Consider the following 21,266-nt stretch of genomic DNA (forward strand, 5'->3'; position numbering starts at 1 on the left):
AGTGAGTGGTGGATAATACTTTTTTGTTATACTGCAACTTTATGAACAGCCTTAAAATGGTGAATTCACGTATCACAACCAAGAGATGGTACATGAGCCCTGCAGGGAATATTTATAACATTCTGTCTCTTAGTACTCTTTTAAGTACTTATTAAAAGTGTTAGTCATGAAGCAAGCATTGTAATTCACAAACACTATCACATTCCATGGTTCAGTTTTGTACTCTTTCACTGTTTTTTTTTTTTCAATACTTCCAAGAGATTCATAGTTGCAGGTTTGGTGCAGTAGCTCATGTACAATTTGTCTTCCATGAAATACAAAACTAATCCTTAGAAATCTGTTTGCATTATCATTTCTGCTTTCATGGTCGACTGCCAGTAGTCTTCATTGTGTGCTACTGTCAATGCTTTCTTCCATGTGTTGCACCATACATACTTGTTACACAGTACAGCTGATTCTGGCAGCCTTCCTGTCTCATTTACAAACTTTTCTATGTATTACAGAAGCTGGAAATTGTTCATTTTCCCACATTGAGTAGTTGCAGCACACCATGCATGCAAAATCATCATGAATTGCCTATTGTCCTTCAGTGGTTACTTTAAAGCCATGAAAATCATCTTCTAGTGTGCTGCCATGTTAACCTTACACACTTAATGGTGTCCTTTCCCATGTGATCCACACAGCAGTTGCATACAGGAAAATGAGTTTTCTTTCATCTTTTTAGACAATGCTGGATCTGAATAGTTGAATTTGGTCTTCAGTATTTTTGGAATAGACCCATGACATCTTGCAACATGCAGGTCACATAACTGTTACAGATCATTTGAAGTCTTTCAAAATTATGAAGAATTGAATCCATGAAATAAAAAGTATATTAGCATAAAAAGTATTATTTATTTCTTTTATTTATTTTACATTTGTTGACCAGGATAGTCCGACTGGATATATGTCCATTTTCAGTGGAGGCCTGGGGAGAAAAGCTCCAAGGTTAACAGTAAAAACACAAAGACAATTTAGAAAAAGTAGCTACATACATCCACTTGCGCATCAATAACAACGGTAGTTACAGTAGTAACATACATACAGTAGATACATGTAACATACATACAGTAGATACATGTAACATACATACAGTAGATACATACATACAGGCGTTACATTGCTTGCAGAGGTTAAATTACATACAAATACTGGGTAGAAATATTTTGTATCTTGACATTCTGGCTAAAGCAGATAATTCAAGTTCCCTTCCTCTTATAGTACTGTACTCACTAAGATTGGGGAAAAGGACTAGACTTATTTGGTATGAGACTAGTATACTTAAGATGGGGCATGAAGTAGTGATGTAGAGCAAAATCCTAGTCGGGTCTAGGGCATGGGCATAACCAGTGTGATTTGATGACTCTTTAGTTTGTTTTTGAATATGGCTAAGGATGGTTGTAATGTCAGGTCTATTGGTAGACAGTTCCATGTTTTACCAACAGAGTTGGCAAATAGTGAGTCACCAGCAGAGTGGTTTGCTTTGACCATTTGAATCAGTATTCTGGTGGAGGATCGGAGTGGGCGATTGTTGTTGTAGGGGGTGATTATATTTTTTAATGCTGGAGTTTTTTCTGGGCTTTAAAGAACTTTATGTGTTACTACGAATTGACTGAACTGTAGTAAGCTGGGAAGTTACATCCATCCTAAGAGGTTTAGATTGATGCAGTGGTGGGTCCAGTATGGTGTGTCGGCAGCAAATCTAGCAATCTGGTTATAGCAGCTTGCTAGTTTATTAAGATCTGATTTGTTCAGGTTGGAGAAGAGAGGTGAGGCATAGAGAAGGTTAGATAGTAGTTGGGATCAGGCAATTGCAGCTCTAGCTGGTAGGGTGAGGAATGATTTAATCCTATATAGTGACCAGAGTTTTTTATGGACTGTTTTTATGGTTTGATTTATGTGTTTGTCAAACCTGAGGTTGATGTCCACTATAATACCTAATAGTTTGGTTTGGGCCTCTGGGGAGATGATTGTGCCATTGTTTGCTGTTATGTTCAATGGTGTTGTCGGGGACCTGCTTGGGTTGGAGAATATAAGTAGTTTGGTTTTGTTGGGGTTTAGAATCAGGTATTGATCTGAGAGCCAGTTTTCAACTATGTTGAAGGTGTTCTGGGTTAAGGTAAGTAGGTTAGCAGGTGAAGTTGCAGAACAAATTAGAGTGGAGTCATCTGCATAGTGTATGCAGGTAGCATCTGGGATGGCTGTATGGAGGTCATTGGTAAAGAAAGAGAAAAGAAGAGATTCTAATATGGAGCCTTGGGGAACTCCTAGTGTGATGGGGAGGCTGGATGATAGCTTGGTTTGCCAAAGCACTGTCTGCTGCCTACCATTTAGATAGGATTCAAGCCATTGGAGTGCATGATTGTTTAACACAAAGGACTTTAAGGTTCTCATAAGTATTTTATGGTCTACCATGTCAAAAGCCTTGGACAGATCGAGAAATAGTGTGGAGGATAGTTTATTGTTGTTCCGGTTTTGGTTTATGATGTTTGAGAATGAAAGGAGGGCTGAGGTGGTACTATGATTTGGCCTGAAACCGTGTTGTGTATTGGACAGAAGTTTGTTGTGGATGAGATATTGCATAAGTTGCATGTGTATACACTTTTCCATGATTTTAGTTAGTGGAGACAATACAGCAATAGGCCTATAGTTTGACAGTTCAGTAGAACTGCCTCCCTTATGAAGAGGTATAACATGGGAGATTTTCGAGATGGTGGGTACAGTGGCTTCAGATAGAGTCCAGTAATCAGCACAGAGACTGGGTATGCTATAGCATCTGCAGCCTTTTGTAAGTAGTCTGCAGGGGGTTGATCAGTGGCTAAAGTTGTGGGTCTCAGTTTCTTAAGTAGGGTCACTATTAGATAGGTAGGAACAGGTAAGAAGCTAAATGGTGTTTGGATAATGGTAGGGGCTAAGCTTTGATTAGGGCCATTAGGAGTGAGTTTGCTGGCCAGAGATTGGATAGTCTTTGTGAAAAAGGTGTTAAAGGTGTTAGCTATATTTTCAGATGATTTATCGTTGGCGGTTGTGGGTGGAGGTGTGGTAGTTTGGCCGGGGAATAGGAGTTTGTTGAGCACAGCCCAGAACTTTTGGGGTCTATTTTGGTGGGTTTGTTGTAGGTGGAAGTAATAGTTCTTTTTATTTAAGGTTATTTAGATTTGTTGGTGTCATTTCTTAGTTGTCTGAATTTAAGTTGTTTTTGTTGTTCGGTAGGGAGCCCACGCCTTATTTCTTAGTGTAATTTTTTCCTTTGGTATCTTGGGTGATCCATGGCACAATATTAACTTTGGTTCTGACGGTACGAGTTGGAGCATGGGAGGGGAGGACGGTAAGGAATTTAGCATTAAAGTATGAGACTGCATCATCTAGGAGGAGATTCTTTAGGGCTGACCAGTTACAAGCTTTATGTTTGAAATTAAATTCATTATGGTTGAAGTTCCTATGGCTTCTAATAGTCCTGTAAGTGAGGTTTTGGGAGTAGTTTACCTTAAACTTGATTATATAGGTGAGGCAATGGTCACTGTGGTCATCAGATAAAGTACCAGATGTATAGTACTGTGGGGGGTTGTTAATAAGTTTCCAGTCAATGGCACTACCTTTTTGGTTGTGGTTACCTATCCTAGTGGGAAGGGATATGGTCTGGGTAAACCCATGTAGGTTTACATGGGTTGTGGGGTTTTCAGTGGAACAGGTGTTCCAATCAATGTTGAAATCCCCTAGTATGATTTTTTTGTGGATGGGTAAGTTATATCCAGTTTAAGAGGTGTTCAAGGGTTTCAAGGGTTTCTATGCTCTTACCTGGGGGAATATAGCTACAGACTGTATTTATACTTTTGTTGCTGTTAATTGTTAGTATGGCAATGAGAATTTCAGCATTGTTGATTTGGGGGGGAGGGGGTTGTTGCATATCCAAAGTGACAGATAAGTCAGATTTGTAAATTATTGCTACCCCACCACCCTTTCTTGAGGTACAGTCTAGTCTATGCATATTGTACCCTGGTGGCAATATCTCATTGTCCTTTGTGGAAGGTTTTAGCCACGTTTCTGTGAGGCATAGTATATCTGGTGTATTAAGATCTAAGAGGATGTGGACATGATGAATTTTATTGTTTATGCTCCTGATGTTTAGATGGAGCAATGTTGGTAGGGGTGTTGGTGGGGAGGCTTGGGTTGAGAAGTTTGGGTAGGCCAGGGTTTGGATGGATGTCACCATCTATTGTTAGGCTGTTTCTTAACCTGAGTAGTAGTTTCCATATTTTATGGAGAATTTTTTGATAGTGTGTGGGTTTGGGTGAACTGTAGCAGGATATAGTAAGAATGTATTTCTGTGAAGTTGAGGAGTTGGATATATAGGGTAGTGAGAGGTGAGCATTTTTATTTCTGCTTGTTAGAATGGAAGTTTGAAATTTTGGGTATTGGTAGCCTAGTTTACTCTTGGTTTCATATACTGAGAGGAGGTATGGAATGAGCAGCACTGTTGTTAGCAGGGTTGGTAATAGCAAGGTGGGAGGTGACATAGCTACCTAACTAGACTCGAGCCTAGGAAATGATGATGGGGGAGGGGCAAGTGATTGCTGATTGAGTAGTGCTGCTTTGATTACAGATTGTCACTGATTGGTTTTTGTGTGGATGGGGTGTGGTTTAGACTAGTTAAATTTAGGACCACTGGGGGCGGGTGGAATATGGAGGCAGGGTGGGGCACTGAGCGAGCCCAAGCGAAGCGAGGGTAAGCTGAGCGGGGCTAAACCAATTAAAAGACACCAGACACTGGTGCTCAGAGCTAAAGGTAAATGGCTTAATTTTAAAGTTGAATTAAAGTTAGGGGATACTTTTCAAAGGTAACATTTTCTACAAGAGATATTTCTTTTGAAAAAAAAGGCAAGTTTTGAGTACAGGGAGTGGGTAAGTTGGGGATGGTAGTCTCTAGGTTTTAATAATACCAGTGACTGAGGGAAGAGCAATTTTAGGTCAATTTCTTAATTTCTAACTGTAATTTGGGGCTCAGGGGCTATCTGCCAGTGCAGGATACAGTATCAGTAAAGTAGTACCTTTGTGGTAAATAGTTTTAAGGTAATATTAACTTTTGTAGTTTTGTTTGTTTTAAGGGTAAGGTAGTACAGCATTCCGCGTTATTCGCAAGCTGGGAGGCTTGTAGCTTTTTCTGCAGCTTGGGAAGTCTATCTGGGATCTGAGTCCTAATGGATAGATTGGGTAGAGTTAATAGCAGGCAGACAGAGCATAAATATATTAGTTGAAAGACATTCTTCTACTAGTAACTAAAATATATATCTGAGTAGCACCATGTAGTGATACAGAAGGTTGTAGTATCGCTAGTTCAAGAGATGAAATAGGGCAGTTTTAGAACTTAATTTTAGGAATAAATGGCTAGCAACTAAGCTAAAAATGCAGCAATACACTCTTAGAAGTCAAATTCAGCAGAAACATGGCTAGCGACTGTCATAAAACTGCAGTAAGTCCCTTTAGAGTTTCAGTGCAATGAACAAACAGCTAGTGACTAACTACAAATGATGAAATACTTTCTTAGAGGTCTGCTACATTAAAATCAGGTTAGCAACTGGCAGATAATGCAGTAGTTCCCTTTTTGGGTTTCAGTACAATGGAAAAAAGAAAATACAGCTAGTGACCGACTAAAAGGCAGTAATTACACTTTTGGATATACTATACTTTAATAAACAGCTAGCGACTGGCTCTACATGTAATATTACACTTTCTGGGCTCCTAATACAATATAAAACTGCCAGAGATAAGTTAAGTAGATGCAGTAGTCTTTAAAGAATTCCAGCTACTATGAAACGCTACCGACTGACTAGAGAGTTGCTTTAAAACATTTGTAAAACATCATAGAACTGAACACATATATTGCAACAACAACAGTAGCAGAAGTATTTATATTCATTTACAATGCCAGAATGTGGCTGCAATACACTGCATTTCAGTGTTCTTACATACTGCAGTAGATAGTATTTTACTGGTTGGGTCGTGATAAACTGGAGGTTTGAAAAATGGCGTTAGAATGAGGTGGTTTAGTAACCTCGGTTCATCAGAGAGGAGTGGGGCAGGGCTAAACCAATCACAAGACACCAGACACCAGTGCTCAGAGCTACAGGTAAATGGCTTAATTTTAATGTTGAATTAAAGTTAGGGGATACTTTTTAAAGGTAACATTTTCTACAATAGATATTTCTTTTGGAAAAAAGGCTAGTTTTGGGTACAGGGAGTGAGTAAGTTGGGGATGGTAGTCTTTAAGTTTTAATAATACTATCGATTGTGGGCAGAGCAATTTTAGGTCAATTTCTTAATTTCTAACTGTAATTTGGGGCTCAGGGGCAAACCGCCAGTGCAGGACCCAGTATCAGTAAAGCAGTAGCTTTGTGGTAAATAGTTTTAAGGTAATATTAACCTTTTGTAGTTTTGTTTGGTTTAAGGGTAAGGTAGTACAGTGTCCCCCATTATTCGCAGGCTGGGAGGCTTGTAGCTTGTTCTGCAGCTTGGGAAGTCTATCTGGGATCTGAGTCATTTTGTAGTTTTGTTTGGTTTAAGGGTAAGATGGTATAGCGTTCTGTGTTATTTGCAGACTGGGAGGCTTGTAGCTTGTTCTGCAGCTTGGGAAGTCTATCTGGGATCTGAGTCATTTTGTAGTTTTGTTTGGTTTAAGGTTAAGATGGTATAGCGTTCTGTGTTATTCGCAGACTGGGAGGCTTGTAGCTTGTTCTGCAGCTTGGGAAGTCTATCTGAGATCTGAGTCCACAGTAGATAGTATTTTACTGGCTGGGTCCTGGTAAACTGGAAGTTTCAAAAATAATTATTACTATTAAGACTGGGAAATAGGCTGACTGCTTGGATATCATTTGCTTCTGAGCCACTGAAATGCCATGTAGGGCGTGCTTTGCACACTGTATACATACTATCATTTGTAATTGGAAGTCTAATCATTTTGACAGAAAATGAAAAATGAATCATCCATTACAGCAGTAATAATAAAATCAGACACACAGGTCAACATCAATGTGTAAAAATGTCTCTTTTAGGTTCATAATTGAGTACTAGGTTTTGTCCGTGATGGGACATTTTAAGCCTAACTATGCTTCCCATGTGTCCCAGCTATGTTATTCCATAGGTATTTATCTATCCTAGGGATAACTATATTTAAATACTTCTCACCTGTAGCAGATTATTTTGTTGGGGTTGCACCTTTTATGTACTAGGTGTCCATACTGAAAGGTAAGGCATTTAAGCACTGTCTCTATCCATTAGAAGTATAAGGTTCAATCCTGGGATAAATTTCCTATTTCCCACCCACCGTTCCAAGTGCTTTCTTTTATGTAAACATCTCCAGCGCCCAAGTGAGAACTGCTCTCTCCAAAGCAAAAAACACAGCATCCATGGGACCTGATGGTGTCCCCGGCTGTGTGCTCCACGAACTCAATGAGGAATTAAACCCACAGCTAGGACAGCTGTTTAATCAAAGTCTTACCTCTGGATACGTACCCAGGGAGTGGCGCACTGCAACTGTGGTCCCACTCCACAAAGGCGGTGCCTCCACCAACCCTGGAAATTACCGGCCCATTAGCTTGACAAGCCTTATCTGCAAAGCCATGGAGAGGATCATAATGGACCTCATAAATAAAGACATAGGGAATTTGCAGACTTTGGATCCAACCCAGTTTGGCTTTGTCAAAGGCAGATCATGCCTTTTAAACTTGGTCGACTTTTTCGAAACAGTAACCAAACCATTGATGAGGGAAAGTCAGTCCATACAGCCTACCTCGATCTGGCTAAGGCCTTCGATACAATACCCCACTCGGGTATCATTGAAAAACTCATCAGCTTAAATGTTAACCCATACATCACAAGATGGGTTGCAAACTGGCTGAGTGACAGAACCCACAGGGTCAGAGTTGCTGGCGCCATGTCAGACTCAAAGCCTGTCACAAGTGGTGTCCCACAGGGCTCAGTCCTGGGCCCACTCTTGTTTGGCATCTACTTTTCCGAAGTACAAACAAACACAGGAGGGTTATGGCTGACAAAGTTTGCAGATGACTGCAAACTGGGCGCCATAGTAGAAAACACTTCTGACACAGATATCCTTCAGAAGGGTCTCACAGAAACGGATAACTGGTGCCAGAGCCACGGCCTAAAGTTAAATGCCAAAAAATGCATAGTCATACCCTTCGGGAAAAACAAGGTTACCCCTAGCTACCAAATAGGTGGCAATCCACTGAACACAGAAGAAGTTATCAGGGACCTGGGGATCCAGGTTGATAGTAGTCTGTCATTCGACACCCATGTAGCTAAGGTAGTTAGGAGGACCTTCTACATTGCCCACCTTATCATGAAGGGATTCTCATCTAGATCAAGGGAGGTCATAGTCTCCCTTTACTCATCACTCATCAGACCAATGATTGAGTACAATGCCCCATTCGGAATGTATCTGACCCGACACTTGCAGCAGCTGGAGAGGCCACAAAAGTTCCTCACCAAAAGGATAAAGGGTCTCAAAAATCTGTCCTATGCTGCCCGACTGAAAGAACTCCAGCTCTATTCAGTCGCCACCGCTTGCTCAGAGGTGACCTTTGCCTAACATACAAGGCCATGTCAAACCCAGATTTGATGAATATGCTTCACCTCAAAAATCTAGATCCATCAGAGCCACAAGGGCGGGAGACTTAAACCTCGACACGGCTATTAATAGGACGTGCTGGAGGGATAGATTCATCACCCAAAGACTCCCTATGCTGTGGAACAAAATCCCGGTACATGTGAGGCAGAGCACCTCGCTGGCCTTGTTCAAGAGAAATCTTGACCAATGGATGGGAGATCGCAGATATACCCCAGGGATTACCTCAGTGTCACTGCTCGACAGAGGCACAGCAAAATAATGGGTATAGTTCCCCATACTAAAGGGGTGGCGTAAGCCATAAAACGATGGGCTAGGCTTGTAAATGCCCTCGGGCAGATAGCCTAGTATGAACCTATGAACCTATAAATGGGGAATCTTTTTCCATAGTACTGGTATCTCCTAGGATATGTACCTGACCCTCCTGATCTTTCTGTTTATGTCGCAGAAGAGGTTGAGTTCTTTGGATTGGGAATTTCTAAAATCATTTGACCTGGAGTTTTGCAATAGGTCCATTAGTCCTGGTTGGGTGGATGCCTTATAAGCCAGGCGTCAGTCATCTCTTTGCAGTCTGTATGAGACGTAATATAGAGTCAGAGATTTAATGGTCCATATAGGTCAAGTGCCTTTGTCCCACCATTCTTTTTGTAAGAGCCCTCTGTGGACACACAAACTGATGCAAGTACAGGTAGATGCCAAACTGAGGACTGTATTCTATGATGGGCTTAATGAGAACTGGACCAGCTCATTCTTTCCCCCACTAGAGGTAGCAACATCCTTGACCTGGTCATTACTAACAAGGACGACCATTGCTATATACCAATAGTCAACTCCTCCCTTCATTAGATCCGACCACAAACTAATAACCTTGGAAATCCACATCCCTCCCACCCTCCACCCCCACCCCCTGCAAAGGTAATCACCATGAAAAACTTCTCCAAAGCAAATTTTGGGCATGTAAAAACAGAGGTGTCTAACTTCACAGTACCCATGCAATTGGGGAACAGTTACATGACCGCTGAATCATACACTAATGTCCTGTGCGAACACGTACACAAATGCATGGATCTCGCCATACTCAATAGAACCAAGACACTCTCCTCCAAAAAATGGAAGCCAATCTGGTGGTCCCCTGCCATAAACAAACTCTACAACAGAAGGAGGAAACTGATGCAGAATAAGGTGAAGTCCCAAGACTGGAAAAACTCCCTTATCAGCCTAAACAAAAAGTTGAGATCCCTCATCAAATCCTCTAAAGCTAGCTATGAAAACAGAATTGCAGCAGATAGTAAAGACAACCACAAGGCCTTCTATAGTTATGTAAAGAATCTCCACAGCAATACCCAGATTTGCACAGAGCTATTGCACAATGGCACCTCCTATACCAAGCCAGCATATATTACCAATATACTGGCCGACAGATTCAGTGCCAACTTTACCCCTCTCTCCCCACTGAAGGACCAATCACAATACCATTAGATTGCCAGGCACCCAGTATTACTGCTGCAAAGGTTAAACCAGCATTGTCCAAGGCCAAGAATACAACTTCTATGGGACCTGACAATATCCCTGGCTGTGTTCTACATGAACTACAGAGTGAGCTGGCACCTCACCTATGTGCCCTGTTCAATCACAGCCTCACCTCAGGCTTTGTCCCTACTGAATGGTGCACTGCTACAGTCATTCCTTTCCACAAAGGATGAGTGACTACAGACCCTGGGAACTATTGCCCCATTAGCCTGATGAGTCTGATATGCAAAGCTATGGAATGCATCATCATGGACATAATAATCAAGGATACAGGGAATCTCCAAACCCTGGATCCCACACAGTTTGAGTTTGTGAAGGGTAGATCATGCCTGCTCAACCTGGCCAACTTCTTTGAGTCAGTCACATAAGCTGTGGATGAAGGCAAAGTGGTTCATGCAGCTTACTTTGATCTGGCCAAGGCCTTTGATACCATTCCCCACTCAGGAATCATAGAAAAACTCACTAAGCTAGGCATCAGACCCTATATCACTCGGAGGGTTGCAAACTGGCTCACAGATAGAACCCACAGTGTGAAAGTAGCTGACTCCATGTCAGACTGCTGACCAGTCATGAGTGGAGTCCCACAGGGTTTGGTCCTGGGTCCTCTCCTGTTTGGTATCTACTTCTCTGAAGTCCAGGCCAACATGAAGGGACTCTGGCTGACAAAGTTTGTAGATGATTGCAAGTGTGATGCCATAATTAACTCCCAAAGTGATGTTGACATCCAACAAAAAGGCCTCACTGAGACCAGCAACAACTGGTTTCTGAACCATGGCCTTAGGCTCAATGCCAAAAAATGTCATCATCCCCTTTGGGAAAAACTCTGTTCTCATGAATTACCACATTGATGGTAGTCCAATGAATACAGAAGGTGTTATAAGAGATCTGGGAACACAGGTTGACAGCAACCTCTCTTTTGACCACCACATTGCCACTATGGTTAGAAAGTCCTTCTATGTGGCACATTACATTACTAAGGGTTTTGCATCCAGAAAGAAAGAGGTCATTTTCTCCTTCTACTCTTCCCTCATTAGGCCAATCATTGGGTACAATGCCCCATTTGGCATGTACCTCCCTGGACACCTGCAACAACTGGAGAGGCCACAAAAGTGCCTCACAAAGAAGATCATAGGCCTTAAACACTTGTCCTATATGGACAGACTCAAAAAACTCCAACTATTCTCTGTCTCATATTGCCTACTTAGAGGTGATCTCGCTTGACTTACAAAGCCATGTCTAACCCAACTGTGTTAGAAATGCTACATCTAAAGAAATCCCAATCCCTCCACACTACATGCTCTAGAGACCTCAACCTCATTACCACAATCAACAGAACAAGCTGGAGGGCCAGGTTCATAACCCAGAGGCTGCTCATGCTATGGAATAGACTTCCCATACATGTCAAGCAGAACACCTCGCTGGCCCTCTTCAAGAGAAATCTTGATGAGTGGATGGGAAATAGAAAATTCACCCCGGGGATCACTTCAGTGACTCTTCTCAACCAAGGTACTGGGAACTAATGTCGGGTGGCACGATACCAAGGTAATCCTATGGGCTAGGCTTGTAAAGGCTCCAGGGCCATTAGCCTAGTACACACCTATGAACCTATATAGAGTAGGATAATAACCTTTCTGAACCTAAATGCTTTTCCTTTATTCAAAAGCTGTGCAAGCAATATAGAAGGACGTCCTTGCCAACAGTGAACACATTGGTCAAAAGCATAGTCACAGTAAATGTAAATGGCCAAATCCCTGACTTCTGGGTCTACTCTTAGGGGCATATTGTCAATGTCACAATTCCCAGAGGTATCTGATTTTCCAGAGCACACAACAATGCACTTTTTGGCATTTAGTTTTAGTCTATGGTCCTGACACAAGTTATCTGTTTGAGATGCACCCTCCTGTAGGACCACTAAGTCACTACTGGCTTCAATGTCTGCTCCTAGCTTTCTGCAAACCTGGTCAACCATCAGCTCTGCACTGCTGGAGTAAGATCAGCACATTTGATCCTTGTTTCAGTCCCTACACATATGTCTATACCCTCTAGTGTGGGGAGGACTTGCAGAGGGAGGAGTTTTTTTGTTTAGACACCCTGCATTGTTCAGTAGTACCTTTACATTTTCCTTAGTTTGTTTTGCTATGTAGGTGGTTTTATCCAGTTGGAAATGCCTAAGAAAGGCACAATGGGATAGATAATGTTTTAACCAGTATAAGAAAGCCTAGAGGGGACTGGTACAAACCATCTCTGCAACGATGTCCTCCTATAATGTAGATATTCCACCCCACTAAATGACACAAAAAGTTAAACGAGTTATAGATGTCAAATATCTTTTGCTCATACCGAGGTGTCATCCTTGGACAAGGTTGAATGCTGGTCAATGCAAAGTCCATACCTGCCTGGGTCAAATAGTCAGAGAGCTACAACATGTCTATTCATATAGCCCAGAGAGATGTAACTCAGGTTGTTAACACCCACATGCAATTTGACAGAGTCATAATGGTACATAATGTTTAACTACTTGAGTGTCTGTGTGATCTGGTGAATCCTTGTCCCAGAGAAGGAACTGACTGTCACTTTTTCCTTACTCAGCCTGGTTAAAAGTAATGTATCTGTATGTCTTAATATGGAGTCACCCATGACTAGAATGTTAGGTTGCATGGATGCTTGGCTTATGGACATAGTACCTGAGATAGTGGGGTCTTGATTACTATGTGAGGTGGTAGGCTTTGCCCATGTTGCAGGCTTGGAATATTGGTGAGGGTGCTTAATGCTCTTTTCATGTTTTGGAGGTCCTTGTGGTTTGGGTAGGTTAAGCTTTTGACCCTTGGCATATGATAGAGTACGTGTTTTATGCAAGTTGTTGAGAAGTGAATTGTGGGATGAAGTGCTGCTGATCCTTGCATCAGTGTTGACAGTATGTGGGCCTTTAGCTTCCAGTGACATTGAAGAAATACATCTCTCACACACTGCAATGTGCTGTTTGACAGCATGAGACAATTCTTACATTGGCTCAAGATTCCCATCTCTCTCAGGCTGGCTACAGAAATTTCAGGAGATTACTTTTCCATGGTAACTATGTGTCAGGTGTGCATGTGTGTGTGTGTGTGTGTGTGTGTGCGTGCGTGTGTGCGTGTGCATGCGTGTGTGTGTGTGTGTGTGTGTGTGTGTGTGTGTGTGTGTGTGTGTGTGTGTGTGTGTAAGGGGTCCTAGTTGAATTGTTTTAGGTTAGGAAGTAGTCTGATTGGCTACAGAGATGGGGGGACTGATGCCTGTCTGGATATACATCTGAGGTGACTACATTAATGGGGTGATTAATTTTATTGGGTTTGGGGGGACTACTGCATTTGCTGCTGCAGAGCTGTCTTATTTGTTCAAAAGGGGCTGCTTATTCATCTTGTGTAGGTGTGAGATTACTGTAACCTCTGCTGCAGAGGCAGCTGATCTGTGTTTGAGGCAGTTGAATGAGGCCACAGACTCAGAGTATTGAATTCTGTTTTATTCAAGCAAGGCTTCCTATGTAAAACCCTTTTGCTCACCATATCCACTGTCGGGAGAGACCTATTGCAGCAGTGCAATGAGTGTAGATTGTAGGAAATGAGTTAGAGGAGTAAACCAATAAAAAAAGACAGGGGCTACAGCCAACAGCTCCCTGTAACACAGGTCTTGCAGCAAACCCCAGCTCTCTCATTACTGTTAGTCTAAACTTTAAGTCCGTGGTCCTAGCTGGGCAAAACATTCAAGCAACTGTAGCCATTTCCATCACAGCTGGGCAACTAGTAACAACAGGTCTGTGGTCCTAGCTGGGCTAGAATTTCAAGCTACTATAGCTGTTGCTGTTGGAGAATGGTAACCAGTAGCTACTGTAGCTAACTGAAGAAGGTAAGGCAGAAATAATGTAACAAACAGAAAAGAAATGGGGAGAGCAGTAACAATTGTTTCACAATAGTAAATGCAGCCTATGTAGGCACTGTGAGGCAGAAAATAATGTTTTCCAAATATATTGTAGATGAAAATCAGCTGCAGAAAAGTCACAGTACCCCCCACTACTGCCAATCAAACCATGATCTCAGACCATGTAGATTTATAAAAGTACAACTACATTTAGCTGGAAGGAGATAAATAAGCATGAAATGTGAAATAAATCTCTATAAAAGACTTATAAAGCACAGATCCAGTAGTAAATAATAACAATTCCACTATTGTGAATCAACCTACTAGTCTATTGCGCCATACCAGGCAAAGTATAAAAACTGCCCTGTGTGACTGAGTACCTTTGCAAAATAGATGTATATTTGGGAAGTGAATCAACCCTGCAGTTCTTCACAGGTATGCAGAGACCCTGAAACAGAGGTTACAAATAAATTTCTGGGTGCACCAATATTATTACATTGAGTCTTGCATGCTTGTCACATGAAATCACTAGGACATTATGGCTGACATCCTCCACCAGCTCAACAGCAGCACTAGCTAATTACAGATTCCGTACTTCAGGGGCATGAATGTGTATGGGTATAAGAGTGGTTCTCATTCGCCAATGGCATGACAGCAGTATAAATAAAATAAACAAAATTGGCTCTTTGGTAGTTTCACGCCATAAACTCCATTCTCCTAGAAAAGCATACATTACAGATGTCCAAGCAAATAAAATGGCAAACAGAACTTTAATAAATACAGGTTAAGCGCTTTCATCCCTAACACAATCTTGGGACTTCTACAGAATAATGTCATACCCAGAGTCACTTGTTTAAATACTTAAAAATTACTTAATCAGCTATTAAGTAAAACAATGTAAAATGCCAATTAAAATGAATCTTGTTGTTACCTTTATATTGTCTTAAAGACCAAAGAACCCCATTTACCTTTACACATGGAAAAATATTATTTTGTGCAATATCAAGTATAAACTTAGATATACATACAAAAAATATATACACACATATTATATAAAAATGTGTTATGTAGGAAATTATCCAAGATAAAAATTACAACAAAATAATACAGCTATAAATGCAGTTAAATAAAGCAGTTCAAAGCCCTGTTCTTTAAAACAGGTGAAATAGAAACTAAGTCATTAATACCTGGTGGTAAGTGGGATATTAACTTAATTATCCAGTAAAATTCCTTAAGTTCAAGAAAAAGTTCCCACCACCCTCCTCTTGAATTCAAAGGTATCAATTCTAAAATCCCAAATCTAAACTTTGTAAAACCTGGACATTGTAAAGAATGCTTGAAGAGAGAGTTATTTGATTTTTTTTTTTTTTAGAAATTACATACAAATGCTTGTAAATTCTAGTTTTAAGTCTTCTTTCTGTTTTCCGTACATAATAGCTACAACATTGATCACAAACAGCAATATAAACCAGTAATCAAGTATTACAGTTGCCTTTAGTCATTTTAACTGTGGAATCTATATCTTTTAAAACCATACTGTCCTTGTTCAAAATGTATGGACATTGTCTGCAAGTCCTACATTTTGTTGTGCCTTTAATAATTAAAGTGCCAGGCAAATTAATGTTCTCAAATAAATATTTAAAGTTCTTTCCTGTCTTAGACACAAAATGAGGTTCAACACCCAAGGTCTTTAATACATTGGAATTACTTTTAAAAATTAACCAGTTTCTCAAGATAATGTTTCTAATCTCCCTCTCCCCTTGATCATATGGAATAACCATGTCGTTAGTATGAACAGGGCATCTGTTGTTGTTGGTGCACAAGTCCCAGTAGTCAATATCACCTAATAATGATTTAAATTTCATTCTCCAACACGCTATTTCCACTTTTATATTACTAAGCAGAACAATAGGATAGCCCCTATCTAAAAAATGTTAGTAATTTTCTCCATCTCCATATTCAATGTTGTGAGATCTGAACACATTCTTGCTGCTCTAACCAATTGCCCATTAAAAATATTCATTTTGGTGTGCTTAGGATGAAAGTTCTTAAAATCTAAATATTTGTTAGAAAAAGTGGGTTTCCTAAATATTTTTGAACCAAAGAAATGGTTGCCATAATCTTTATTTATTATGACATCCAAATAATTAATAGAATGTTCAGAAGTAGTTGTGGTAAATTTAAAAAATGGATACAAACTATTCAAATAATCCACAAATAAGGGTTGGTTAGACGATTCTCTCCATAAAACAAAAATATCATCTGGGCATCTAAAATAACATAGCCATTGTGAAGAGAATTTTGAATTGAGGACATGCTTAAGTTTCCAAGAATATAAGACCATATTATCATACAAGGGGGTGCAATTTGCCCCCATTGCCACACCATGGATTTATTTTTAAAACTTGCCCTCAAACATAAAATAATTATTTTTAAGTATAAATTCCATGGCTAACATAATAAAATTAATTAATGTATTGCTAAAAACTGTAAGATTCCTGATGGCATCATAAAAATGTCCAAGACACTCCTCATGGAGTATAGATGTAAAGAAATCAATTACATCAATAGTTGAAAAACTACAACCTTCAAAAATCCAATACTTATTGATTTTAATTAAAAAAATCCCATGAGTCCTTCGAGAGGTATGTAAAAGGGTCTAGAACATCCTTCAATAATCTATTAATAAAAACACTGAGGGGGTGGGTGGGACTACCTCTGGCTGAGATAATAATCCTAAAAGGCGGGTCATAAATATTCTTGTGTACATTTGCTATGCCAAAGGCCACTGGGATCAACAGATGGTCAACTTTTAAAAAGTTGTAAAGCTCTTCAGAAATGGCACCCTGAAAATTTGCTTCTTCAATCAATAAATAAATAAATCTTTTTACAGGCTATAAAAACTTCATTTTTAAAGAAAATAAGATATTTCATACAATCTGAAAAAACCTCAGTCAAAGAGTTAACATAATCAGTCTTATTACAAATGACAATTCCCCCACCTTTATCAGGCTTCATAAACGGTAGAGTATCATTGTGCCTCAAGCTTTGCATCAATTCATGTTCATTTTTAGTCAAGTTAAACCTATTCTTCTTATTGGTATAAAAACTGGGATTCATAAAAGTAGAATAGATATCTGCAACACACAAATTCTCAAAGGCGGACTGCGGTGGTGGTGCTGCGGTAGCGTTGTCACCTCATAGTTAGATGTTGCCCGTTCGATTCTCAGTTAAGAGTGTCTTCTGTGTGGCGACATGCGTGAATGGGCCTTCCTTCGTTGAAGGTTGTGCATTAGGCCTGGCAAGCCAGTACGTAAAAATCTACTGCCAATCATTAGCGGACTGGAGTTCCACTGTGGGGACCCCTAACTGGGAAAAGACGAAAGACACAAACAAACACATTCTCAAAGGCCTGAATAAGTGGGTATAAAGGAAGGGGTTGAAGCAACTTTTCCTGTTAAATAATGAAGTTTCTGTCCCTGGTCCATCAAACCTCTTCTAAAGGAACCGATTTAAAACCATTTTAAACAGGGTGAAGAATGTTTCATTCAGTTGCAAATATGTGTATTTAAATATGTTAAAACCATTAAATGAATTTAATTTACCATCATGTGTACTTGTAATGCTAGTATTTTGACTCAGGGGCATAATGTCATTACATTTTAATTCTTCCGCATTCTCTCGTTACCTCTCGTGAAGTTGGTGTGTTGGTTCTGGTCTAAAAAATGTCTGCCTATTTTTATTTTTCTTTTCTAGGTGTTTAGACCTTCTTAGTGGGCGGAAATGATTATTATAATACCTGTTATCTTGTTCCACATATTCATCCTTAAATTCTGTTTCAAAGTCATTCTGGGTGTCTATTTCCATACCTCACAGCTCCTCTAACACTGTTGTTATTAATTGTACATTGTTCTATATCTACTAGATAGGATTTAGGGATGGGGTATATTTTCTGGGCCCTATAGTCCTGATTATCCCTCTGTGACTTCTTGTGTTTCTGGCCTAAATTCAAATTAACATTCTTTTCTACTTTAATAAAAATGCCATCATATCATTCAGTGTTAAATTCAAATAACAAATCTGTTACAGTTTCATCATTCATTCTTTCTAGTTCACAAAACAAGGCATTAATAGGTTTTTCATTACATTTAGTAATAAAGCACATTAAATCAAAACCAAAACCATCAAACAATTTAAAAAGTTCTTACATCCCAATATCTGCAGAAGTTAATCCATTCAGATATTTATACAGTCTGAGGCCTTTAGGTACGTGTTGATTGCTAAGACTTTCCTTTAAAAAGAAATGATCACACTGTAAGTTACATAACTTCAATAATTTAGTTTCAAGTTCAAAAAGCGTTTTGTCAAATGTCTTAGGTGTTTCCTGAATCATAACACTCAAATCAGGTCTTGAGAAGGTAGCATCCTTCTTAATCCAGTTTTTAAAGTTGAAATCATCTCTCTCCTGGTTGTGTGTGTTCTCAGGGTTAGATATAAGTTCCTGTTGTTGTGACTGCATAGACATGTCAATTCCCAATTGTTTTTTTTTCAGTAAAATCACCTTGACTGGCTAATCTTGACTGAAATGTCACTGCCTCCCTCCTTCTGGATATTGCAAAGCACTGTAGTTTTTGTAGCTCACCAGTTTTCTGATGAAGGGAAGCAATTTGCTGGGACAACATCATCACTAATTGAGTGAGATCACCACCGGTTTCCAAATACATTGATTCAGTATTTGATAGGTTCCAAACAAAAATGGCTGGTAATACTTTAAAGTCTGTTTTGAGTATCAGCCACGTGAAACTGAACCATCCCAAATGAAGACTCAAGACCAAATAACAAAACAACACTGGAAAAGAGCCACCAATAAACTAAATAAACAAAATTGGCTCTTTGGTAGTTTCACACCATAAGCTCCATACTCCTAGACAAGCACATATTCTGTATAAAAAAAACAGATGTCCAAGCAAATAAAATGACAAACGGAACTTTAATAAATACAGGTTAGACGTTCGTCCCTAACACAAACTTGAGACTTCTTTAGAACAATTTCATACGCAGAGTCACTTGCTTAAATACTTAAAAATTACTTAATCAGCTATTAAGTAAAACAATTTAAGATGACAATTAAAATGAATCTTGTTACCTTTATATTTTCTTAAAGGCCAAAGTACCCCATTTACCTTTACACATGGAAACATATTCTTTTGTACAATATCAATTATAAACTTAGATATACATACAAAAAATATATAAGCACATATTATATAAAACATATTATGTAACAAGTTATGCAAGATAAAATGTCAACAAAATAATGCAGCTAAAAAATGCAGTTAAATAATTAACAGTTCAAAGCCCTCGTCTTTAAAACAGGCAAAATAGAAACCAAGTCATTAATACCTGGTGGTAAGTGTATTTTAACTTAATTATCCAGGAAAATTTCTTAAGTTCAAGAAAAAATTCCCACCACCCTCCTCTTGAATTCAAAGGTACCAATTCTAAAATACCAAATCTAAACTTTGTAAAACCCGGACATTATAAAGAATGCTTGAATAGAGAGTTATTGATGTTCTTTTTATAAATTGCATACAAATGCTCATAAATCCTAGTTTTATGTCTCCTTTCTGTTTTCCCTATATAATAGCTACCACATTAGTCACAAACAGCAATATAAACCAGTCCTTTAGTATTACTGTTGCCTTTAGTCATTTTAACTGTGCAACCTACATCTTTTAAAACCATACTGTCCTTGTCCAAAATGTATGGACATTGCTTGCAAGTTCCACAGCAGCACTAGCTAATTACAGATTCTGTACTTCAGGGGCTTGACTGTGTCCATGCCTAAGAGTGGTTCTCATCCTCCAGTGGCAAGATTGGAGTATACCCAAGTATGGCTCGCATCCTCCAGCTGCATGATCTGATCAATAATTAGAAGGGACTTAATTGTCTAGTTGCATTTTGCAGTATATTTAAGTATGGAACTCATCATCCAATGGTGTAAGTAGAATGCTTTATTTACTTATTGTTTGTTTGTGTTTGTTAGGCATGTAGATGAACTGGTCCTCAGACTATTTTCAGCCTTGATGTGGGTGCATACCGTACAAATTTACATCAAAGTCACGTAGTTCATTTTATAACACAAAATTGCATGCGAGTCACATTTTCATTTCATCTCAAACAGTTTTAAACATTAATTAAACTGAGGTTCATGTCTTAACAAAGAATACATAAACTTAAGTTATCAATTTCACTGCCAAAGGGTTTATACAAGATTATGCAGGAGTATATTCATAGATAAGACATTTCCACAGTGAATTAAGGTGTAATCTGTTGTATATATAAAATACATAGTTTGCACAGTGAGTCAGCATAAGTATGGAGAGGGACATGATTATAGTGTACAATGAATTTAGAAAAACATAAAGGGATCATAGTTGGAGATTTGTATACATGGAGATGTATAGCTTGCAAAACATAGAGTGAGATGAGGATTTGCAGAGAGGAAAATCTAGGAAAGGGGAGACTTAGAGTGAGGGATGATAGGGAGGTTGTGTATGCATGAGAAAGAACTAGAGATATGAGCCAGCTTGAAAGTAATAAATAAGGTAATGGTGTAGGGGAAATGGGTGGGTGGTTAATACTCAGGCTAGCCTGTGTCAATAAAGCATGCACATTTCCACATTTCCTTTCACTGGCTAAAGAACCTGTTCTGAAATTATTTTAGACCAGTAAGATGTTTAATTTCTGGTGGGATCCTGTTCCAGTCTGTTGGATATTCTTTCCCAGATTATCATATCAAATGTGAGCCTCATTAGTACACAAGGGCATTATTGTCTTTGTTTCTGAATGCAAAGTGGGAGTGCTTAACTTGCAGTTTGGATCTAAGCAAGGGCAATATTGTTTCTCAGGGATTATGTAAGTAAGAATGGAGAGAGGAAGATCTGCCTGGAGTAGGGAGTCTATTGTCAGCCATCAAATGGGCTAACTATTAAATGGCTAAACATTGAACAATAGGCATCGAAAGTTCACTCAGCGAACTTTCATTTCATCAACAGGGTAAGTAACTACTTGTCCAACACTTCCTCGTCTCACATACAGAAGTGTTTCAAACCTCTTTTCTCTACTATAATGTGGTCTCAAAGTTGATGTATGAATAGTAAGGGGG

This window comes from Protopterus annectens, chromosome 5.part0 (assembly GCF_019279795.1).
Source record: "Protopterus annectens isolate FY-2018-M chromosome 5.part0, PAN1.0, whole genome shotgun sequence".
NCBI lineage: Eukaryota > Metazoa > Chordata > Ceratodontiformes > Protopteridae > Protopterus > Protopterus annectens.